At 50.1% G+C, this 7,971-nt stretch overlaps 1 long non-coding RNA gene across 1 annotated transcript; it reads right to left on the bottom strand.

Moving 5' to 3' along the window:
• Positions 1–2,602: 2,602 nt before the first annotated feature.
• LOC148006075 (uncharacterized) lies at positions 2,603–7,016 on the bottom strand. The gene is made up of 2 exons (XR_015620505.1): positions 6,706–7,016; positions 2,603–5,917 (listed from the first exon to the last, which is right to left on the bottom strand). It is a non-coding gene; the product is annotated as an uncharacterized LOC148006075 (long non-coding RNA).
• Between the last annotated feature and the right edge of the window lie 955 nt (positions 7,017–7,971).

The following is a 7,971-nucleotide window of genomic DNA, read 5'->3' as shown; positions in this document are numbered from 1 at the left end:
CTAAGGGCTCCACTGCGGAACCACACCCCCCAGCCCAGTATTTGCTGCTTGAGTGATTGGTGAAACGTCCTTTAGGCTTTGGGTTTTGAGGGGAGATCATAGCAAAAGTCTCTAGTCGAGTCCTCATCTCTTGGTTTCAATGACTGAGGGGAGCCACTTGTGATTCAAGTGTCCTCAGAGCATAGGGATGTTCCGGAGTCCCTGGCAAGTCCCCAAAGGTGAATCCCAGGACCAGCCTCTAGGTTTTCAAAGGGAGCTTCCTCCTTTACATAGAACACATTTTCTTCTGGGTCTTGATGCAGTAGAAGCTAGCTGTCAAAACATGGAAACTAGGTAGCTATACAGCCTGTGAATCCATTTAGGTTTCTCTATCTTTCTTTTAAAGATTTAAAAAAAAATGATGTGTGTGTCTGTGCTGGGGTATGTACGCACATGTGCAGGTGTCTGCAGAGGCCAGAGGAGGGTGTGGGATCCTGTGGAGCTTGAGTTACAGGCTTTTGGTTGTGGAACTTGAGATGGAGTGCTTGGGAGGAGAGATGACCAAGAAACACAGATATCTCCACTGATTTCAAGAGCAGCTAATGGCGTGGCCTGGCAGGAAGGTTAGGGACTTTGAAGCTGCAGGAGTGGAAGGCTGCTGATAGGGAACTCTGGAGAAGACACTCACAGATGGACTCCTCAGGACAGACTTAAAAGTGTAGGCTCGAGTCCCAAGCAAATGTTCACCTAAGGGCATCTATTGGAACGACTATAGGCTCCATATTTGTCAGCTAACTTCTTTACCCAGTTGTCCCTGTTTTTGATGGGCGAGGGATGGGGGCCGGGGGAATGGGTATCCAACGAATGAAGGGACTCTTGTGGATGGGGTGTATGATATACATGCTCTCCTAACCACAAGCCATCCTTTATGAAGGGCTGTTCTAGATGCAGCCACTGCTACGTGCTCAACCCCCCAATAGAAAAGACAATGGGAGCCCAGAGTTTGGCTGGTCCCTGGGATTGGACCAGCCAGCGTCCTGGTCTCAGGTTGACTTCACTGTACTTGTTTCATCTGGGACAAAGGTTCTTTCTTACTGGGATAAAATACTTTTCTGAATATGGATTTGCTGTTCCTGGCGGTGATAGTTATGTCCCCACCACTATCCACGGATCTGGAATCCTCTCTCAGCACGGCCGCGATCTATGCGAAATCGCTCTTTCCCGAAGAACGGACTTCACAACGGGGGAAAATTGAATAGTGGGCTTATCCGCAGAATTAACCAGTCTTACCGCACAGCTCATCACCTGCAAGTAGATGACCTAATTAGAGGGTGGAAGGGCTTACTGAGGGCTCAGGTGTGGCGCCAGTCGGGAGATGAGCTTTGAAGCAGACACTGCTGTAAATGGTTGTTTCCCTTCCTCTGAGGTTGCAGGGTCCACTAATGAAGGAGAGGAACTGGGAGCGATCCCATGCCCATTCGAAGGTAATAGTAAATTCAAGACACCATCGAGAGCAAAGCAGTTTTTAATCTATGCCAGCATAAGAAAAGGCAAAAAATGGCTGCGTGCTGATTGGATGCTTGACAGTGGCTTTTGAGGTCTCTGGATAGTGGGAACTTTCTTCCTGTATTCCCACTGGCCAGGATTTGTTCCCTTGTTAAGTTCTCCATCCTTTTGGTTGAGAACATAAAGCATTATCTAATTTGGGGCTTGTCTTAGTCAGGGTTCCATTGCTGTGAAGAGATACCCTGACCATGGCAGCTCTTACAAAGGACAACGTTTAATTGCAGCCGGCTTACAGTTTCAGAGGTACGTACGTTATTGTCATGGTGGGAAACATGGCAGCATGCAAGCAGACATGGTGCTGAAGAAGCCATGATTTCTGTATCTTGATTGATAGTAGAAGAGGACTATGTTTTACACTGGACAGAGCTTGAGCAAAAGAGATCTCAAAGCCTGTTCTCGCAGTGACACACTTCCTCCAGTAAGACCACATCCACTGCAACAAGGCCACACTCACTCCAACAAGGCCACACCTACCCCAACAAGGCCATACCTACTCCAACAAGGCCACACCTATCCCAACACACCACACCTATCCAACAAGGCCACACCCACTCCAACAAGGCCACACCTACTCCAAGGCCACACCTACTCCAACAAGGCCATACCTACTCCAACAAGGCCACACCTACTCCAAGGCCACACCTACCCCAACAAGGCCATACCTACTCCAACAAGGCCACACCTATCCCAACACACCACACCTATCCAACAAGGCCACACTCACTCCAACAAGGCCACACCTACTCCAAGGCCACACCTACTCCAACAAGGCCACACCTCCTAATAGTACCACTCCTCATGAGCCAAACATTCAAACACATTAGTCTATGGGGCAGAGGTGAAGGTGTGTGTGTAGGGGAGTGGGCATATCTATTCAAACCATCACAGGGCTTAAGATCACCTTCTTTTCTGATGGTGGGCTCAGTCACAAAGATGACAACTTGTGCTTTCCTACTCCCAGAGTTCTGAGACCAGTAAGTTCCAGCTGTCAGCTGGGGGAAGGCCTGGATCCTCCCACTCACCCATAATTCTGATGAATTCTAAGCGTGATGCACACTGAAAACAGACCAGAACAATTTATTTCTTACACAGTTCGTTCCAACTAGAAGACAGAAGCATTATTTACAGGAGTGTTTCAAGAGTCCCTCCCCTAGGGAGAGGCAAGCAATGTCTTCCCTCTTCCTAAGGTCCCAATGACAAACCAAAGTACGGTTCCACCACAGTTTACCCTGGGGATCCACTGAGTTTATTAGGCTTACGTACAGAGCATGGGTGAAGGGTTACTGACATGAGCCCGGGTGACCCTAAAGTAGCAACACTGAAAAGCAAAGCTTTCACACAGCATGGATGATGGCTTCCCTATAGATCAGTGGTTCTCACCCTTCCTAATGCTACAACCCTTTAGTACAGTTCCTTGTGTTGTGGTTCAGCAACCATAAAATATCTAATGGTCACCTAGGACTATATACAGTGAGATCATGACTCAAAAAAAAAAAAAAAAGAGGGGATTAAAGAAGAAAGGATTTATTTTGGATTTATCATAGTTTGAGGTCCCATAGTTCAAAGTCACAGTTTAGGACATTAGTCTTTTGTAGTGAGAAAGTCACAACTGTAGGAGCCTGAGGCAGGTGGCCACTGCAGTCATAGCCAAGAACTTTGGAGCTGTGAATACATGTGCTCAGCTCACTTCCTCCTTTTTATACAGTCCAGTATTCCAGCCAAGGGAATGGTGCCGCCCATAGTGGACAGGCCTTCCCACTTTAATTAACTCAGTCAAGCTAACACCCTCACCAGCATGTCTAACCTTAATCTAGATCCGTGTCTCTCAATCTTCCTGATGCTTTGACCCTTTAATACAGTTCCTCATGCTATGGTCACCTCAACCATAAATTTATGTTCGTCAATATTTCATGACTGTAATTTTGCTACTGTCATGCATCGTTGTGTAAGTATGTGTGTCTTCTGATGGTCTTAGGTGGCACCTGTGAAAGGCTCATTCGACTTCTAAAGGGATGGATGCCCACAGGTTGAGAACAGCTGATCCAGATAATCCCTCACAGGTATGCCCAGAGGCTTGTCTCCTAGGTAACGACATAGATTAACCAATACAACAAGGCCTCCCATAGCAAATGATAAAGAATTTAGGTGTCCACATGTCTCTTCCTCTTTTCTTCCTCCTCCTCCACCTTTTTCTTCTTTTCCCTTTTTGAATCAGAGTCACATGTAGTCCAGGTTGGCTTTGAACCATCTATTTAGCTGAGGATCCTCAGGTTTCCGCGTCTGGAATGCTGGCATTAAAGGCCTGGCCAACCCGCTCCCGGCCCCCACCTCCCCATACAGCAGCCAGGACCCAGTCCTGGGGCTTTACCCTGATGGCAAAGTTTAATCTCTGTCACAACCTCCACAAAGGCCCATGGCTAAACTCTATAGAGTTGGATTGCGTCCAGCCTCTTCACCTCTTCCAATGGAGATTAAATTTCAGAGCATGAAGCCTTGGGGGGACACATTCATACCATATCCAAACCACAGCGCTCATTAAGTCCCAGCCATTTCCCACTGCAGCCATCTGTCGCTAAACTTCTGTTCTGAGTTGCAGAGAAGCCACGGAGAGAACTGCACCCAGCGCTCGAGTGCGCGCGCGCGCGCGCGCGCGCGTGTACTGGTGATATCGCCGAGGGGCAGGAGCTAAGGCCAGCTTGCTCTAGCACCGTCCTTCCTCCAACCAACCTTCCTGCAGGCTGCTGGCTCTCCTCACTATCGCCATCAAGGGCAATTCACCACCCCCCAATCCCTGCCTCCCCTGCCCCGCCTGCAACCACCTCCCTACTGCGACTGGGTAACTTGACTTTTTCTAGAGCCCCTCCTTCCTAGCACCTGTAGCTAGCCCGGGAACAGCTTAGCCACCACGGCTGCCAGAGAACGGTTCTGCTCCCCTGGCTGAGACCCAGACGTTTCCATCCTCTGGATAACTCCCTTGCTGCCTCTTCAGGGGTTCGTCCCTGCTGTGTGTACTTTTCCTCTCTCCCACTCCCTTTTCCCTCCTTCCTCTCCCTCTCCCCAACTTCTCAGTTCCCCATACTTTATGCTTTCTGCATACAGGTGGCCCAAGTCTCCCCTCTACTTAATTTTAATTGAAATTATTTTCTCGAAACCCTTAGGCCTGTGGAGAGCTTTCAGTTCTTTTGTCCCGCCATGCTGGATTAGCACTGTGTTTGCACAGCCAGCAAGACTCCTCACACCGCCCACTAGCTCAAACAGCAGCCTTTGCAGAAACCACGAAGGTGCTGCCAGTGTCCCCGCGTCTCCTCCTCTCTCTGAGTGCTATGGCTGAGAGCAGTGCCCAGTGTCAGGATGCCTCTCCCTGACCCCCACAAATGCCCACATTTCTTACCCTCTTTCTCCAGCATAAGGGACCTGTTTGTATGGACAGTCCAGGAAGAGTTAATGCCTCAAGTTGGTTGCTAAATGCACCCTAACGTGGTGACTGAGAGGGCCCCAGAAGACCAGACATCAATGCTCCTTGTAGCTATGTAGATGCTGGCTGGCCCTCCTGCTTTCTCACCGTGGTCCTGTGTCTCCTCTCAGGTGCACAGCTGGCTCCAGAGCTCTTGTCTCAGGACCAAAAGATGTTTCAGCTCATCTTGCACCCATGCTGGGTAGATGGGCCTTGCCTAGCAAGCAGTCCACGATGTGGTCCCCTCAGCTCTGCCTTACCTTTGACATCACTACTGCTCTGCCTGTCCCGGGGTCCTGAAACTGTCTCTCTGTCCTTTGGGATGCTGCCTGCCCAGGATGTCTCCTGCCAGGAAACATTCCCAAAAAGGGAAATGGCCTCTGCAGGAGATTCCAACTTCTGCTCAATAAAGGTTATGGGATGGAATAAAATGTACCATCAAGCAATGTAATGCAACACTGCCTTCTAGCAGATCCTGCTTTGGGGAACAGGTTTGTCCCCAGTGGACTTGTTGGGGACTTGTCCTGAAGTGCTCAGGACTGACACATGCTGCTCTGGATGTGAGAGCAGCCACAGGGAACTAGGATTCCGGCAAATCCATTCATTTAGCCCGGCACCTGGGCCCAGCGGCCAGCAAGAGGAATTAGGTTTTTCTGAGATGTGGAACAGTGGCCGACGGGTCAAGCAGCTGTATGGCTTGTGTGCCACCTCCTGCTTTGAAAGCCTTGGGGCAGGGAACATCCTGGGCACATTTTAGCTTCAAGCTGAGCATCTGGGCTTTTGAGAGTGCCCTTATAGATGAGGGAATGGACGCCATGGGTGGGAAACACGTGACCTTCCAGGTTCACACATGCTGGGTCAGAGGCAGCCCTGGGTTTGGAGCCCTGAATCCATGAGTTCTGCCTCTTCCTTAGTGCTCTGAAGTGCCGGAAGGATGAATCGCATGTGGAAATAAAAGGAGACAAACACAAAAATCTAAGCCAAGGGTGGCGGTGCAGCCATGCAATCCCAGCATTTGGGGAGGGGGAAGCTGTAGGATCAGGAGTGGGCAGCCAGCCTGGGGTCTATTGGGAGTTCTAGGTCAGTCTTAGTTAATGGGAAATCTCTTTGTAAAACCAAACCAAACCAAACCAAACCAAACCCAAATCCAGATCAAAAGAAGCAAACAACAATAAACAGCAGATCCAGTCCCGGGCTGTACCCATTTCCTGACTGGAAATCGAGGCTCTGGGGATCTGAGGCGAGCTCTGTCCCTTCTGCGCTTTGCAACCTCCGTTTCCCCATTCATGGTTCCCACAAAGCTCTCTGTCCTAAGATTCCGTGGCAGCAATATGCTGCCTACAGGAAGCAGAGTTCCACTTCTGTCGTGATGAGACACTGGGGACAGGGGCAATTCCACATCAGAGCTGCCAGAAAGAGGGAGGGAGAAACCATGGTGTCACCTCACAGCCAAGCAGCGGGAGCCGAGGGAGACACCTCTGGTGGGCAGCAAGTTGGGGAGCCCTGGGCTTTGTCCCTATAATGTGGGATTCTGTGGTGGTTTGAAAAGAATGGCTCACATGGGTTTGAATACTTGACCTATAGGGAGTGGCGCTGCTAGGAGGTGTGGCCTTGTTGGAGTGGGTGTGGCTTTTGGAGGAAGTGCGTCATTAGGGGAGGGGTGGGCTTTGAGGTCTCAGAAGCTCCAACCATGCCTAGTGGCTTACAGTTCTTTTGAGGCTGCCGGTGGATCCAGATGTAGAACTCTCAGCTCCTTTTCCAGCTCCTTGTCTGTCTGCATACCACCATGTTTTCTGTTATGACGATAACGGACTACCTTCTGAAACTGTAAACCAGCCCCAGTGAAATGTTTCCCTTTTGCCATGGTATTTTTGTCTCCTCACAGCAATACCAACCCAAAGTAAGACAGATGCTCTGAAGCCAAATTTCCTTCACTGCCCTAGAAAGTGACAGGGCACGCCAGATCGTAGGGTACCTGCCTACATGATCTTGTCAGTGCTGGGCTGTGGGCAAAGAACTGTGGTGGGAAAGAAAGGAAAGGTTTATGAGGGAATAGGAAAGGAGAGAGAGAGGAAGGAAGGGCAAGGAACGTCTGCAGTGGCAAACGCACCAGGAACTGGGAGCTGTAGTACCTGAAGGGCCTGAGATGAATGGCGTGGCCCCACTTACTGTGGGCGGATGCTGCTGCCATGGAGACCTTTTCTCATCTGCAAACCGGGGGTACTTCTTCCTTAGGAATCACCTTGTAAAGACCTCATCACCATGTCTGTCCTGGGGCAGGACTCCAGTATGGAGTTGCAGAAGCAGCAGCAGAAGAACCAGAAGCTGTCCCTCTTCAAGTTGGCTTGGTCTTCAGGGAAGAGCTGTGAAATCCTTGCCACTGGATATAGGCAGATAAGAGAGCCACTGGTGAGGGGAAGGAGATGAGTCTGTCCATGCCGAGAAAGCCTGAAGGGCCACAGAAACCCAGGTCACACACTCTGGGGAAGGAGGCAGGTTCATACCCTCATGATGCTGATGGTGGACGGGGTTCTTTTTTAGTGGGCATCAACTCTGCTGTGGAGGACAGCATGTGTGAGCAGGGGCTGAGCCCATCAATACTTAAGAAGCTGAAGATCATAGTGACAGGTACCCATTGTAGGGCAGCTGCCCCGGGCTGTCACTCACTAGGATCTGTATTGAAGATCTTACTAAGAATATCAGGTGGAGCAGCCACACTAGCCCCATAGCAGGAGATGGAGAGCCTGAACCCAGGCTGTGAAGAGGACTTAGTGGAGGGGAGGTGCTTGCTGCACAAGCATGAGGATGTGAGTTCGAATCTTCAGCACCCACCTAAAAAGCTGTGTGTAGCAGTGTGCACCTGAACCCCAGACAGTCTATCCAGGTGGTGAGCAGGTTCAATATGAGATCCCTACCCCTCCAAAAACCCCAAAAGATAGAGCCCGGAGTGGTTGTTCAAACCTTTAGTGTCA

This window comes from Rattus norvegicus, chromosome 5 (genome assembly GCF_021556685.1).
Source record: "Rattus norvegicus strain SHRSP/BbbUtx chromosome 5, alternate assembly SHRSP_T2T, whole genome shotgun sequence".
Taxonomy (NCBI): domain Eukaryota; kingdom Metazoa; phylum Chordata; class Mammalia; order Rodentia; family Muridae; genus Rattus; species Rattus norvegicus.
Note: the sequence above shows the minus strand (reverse complement) of the source record. Positions and strands in the feature narration are given on the sequence as shown.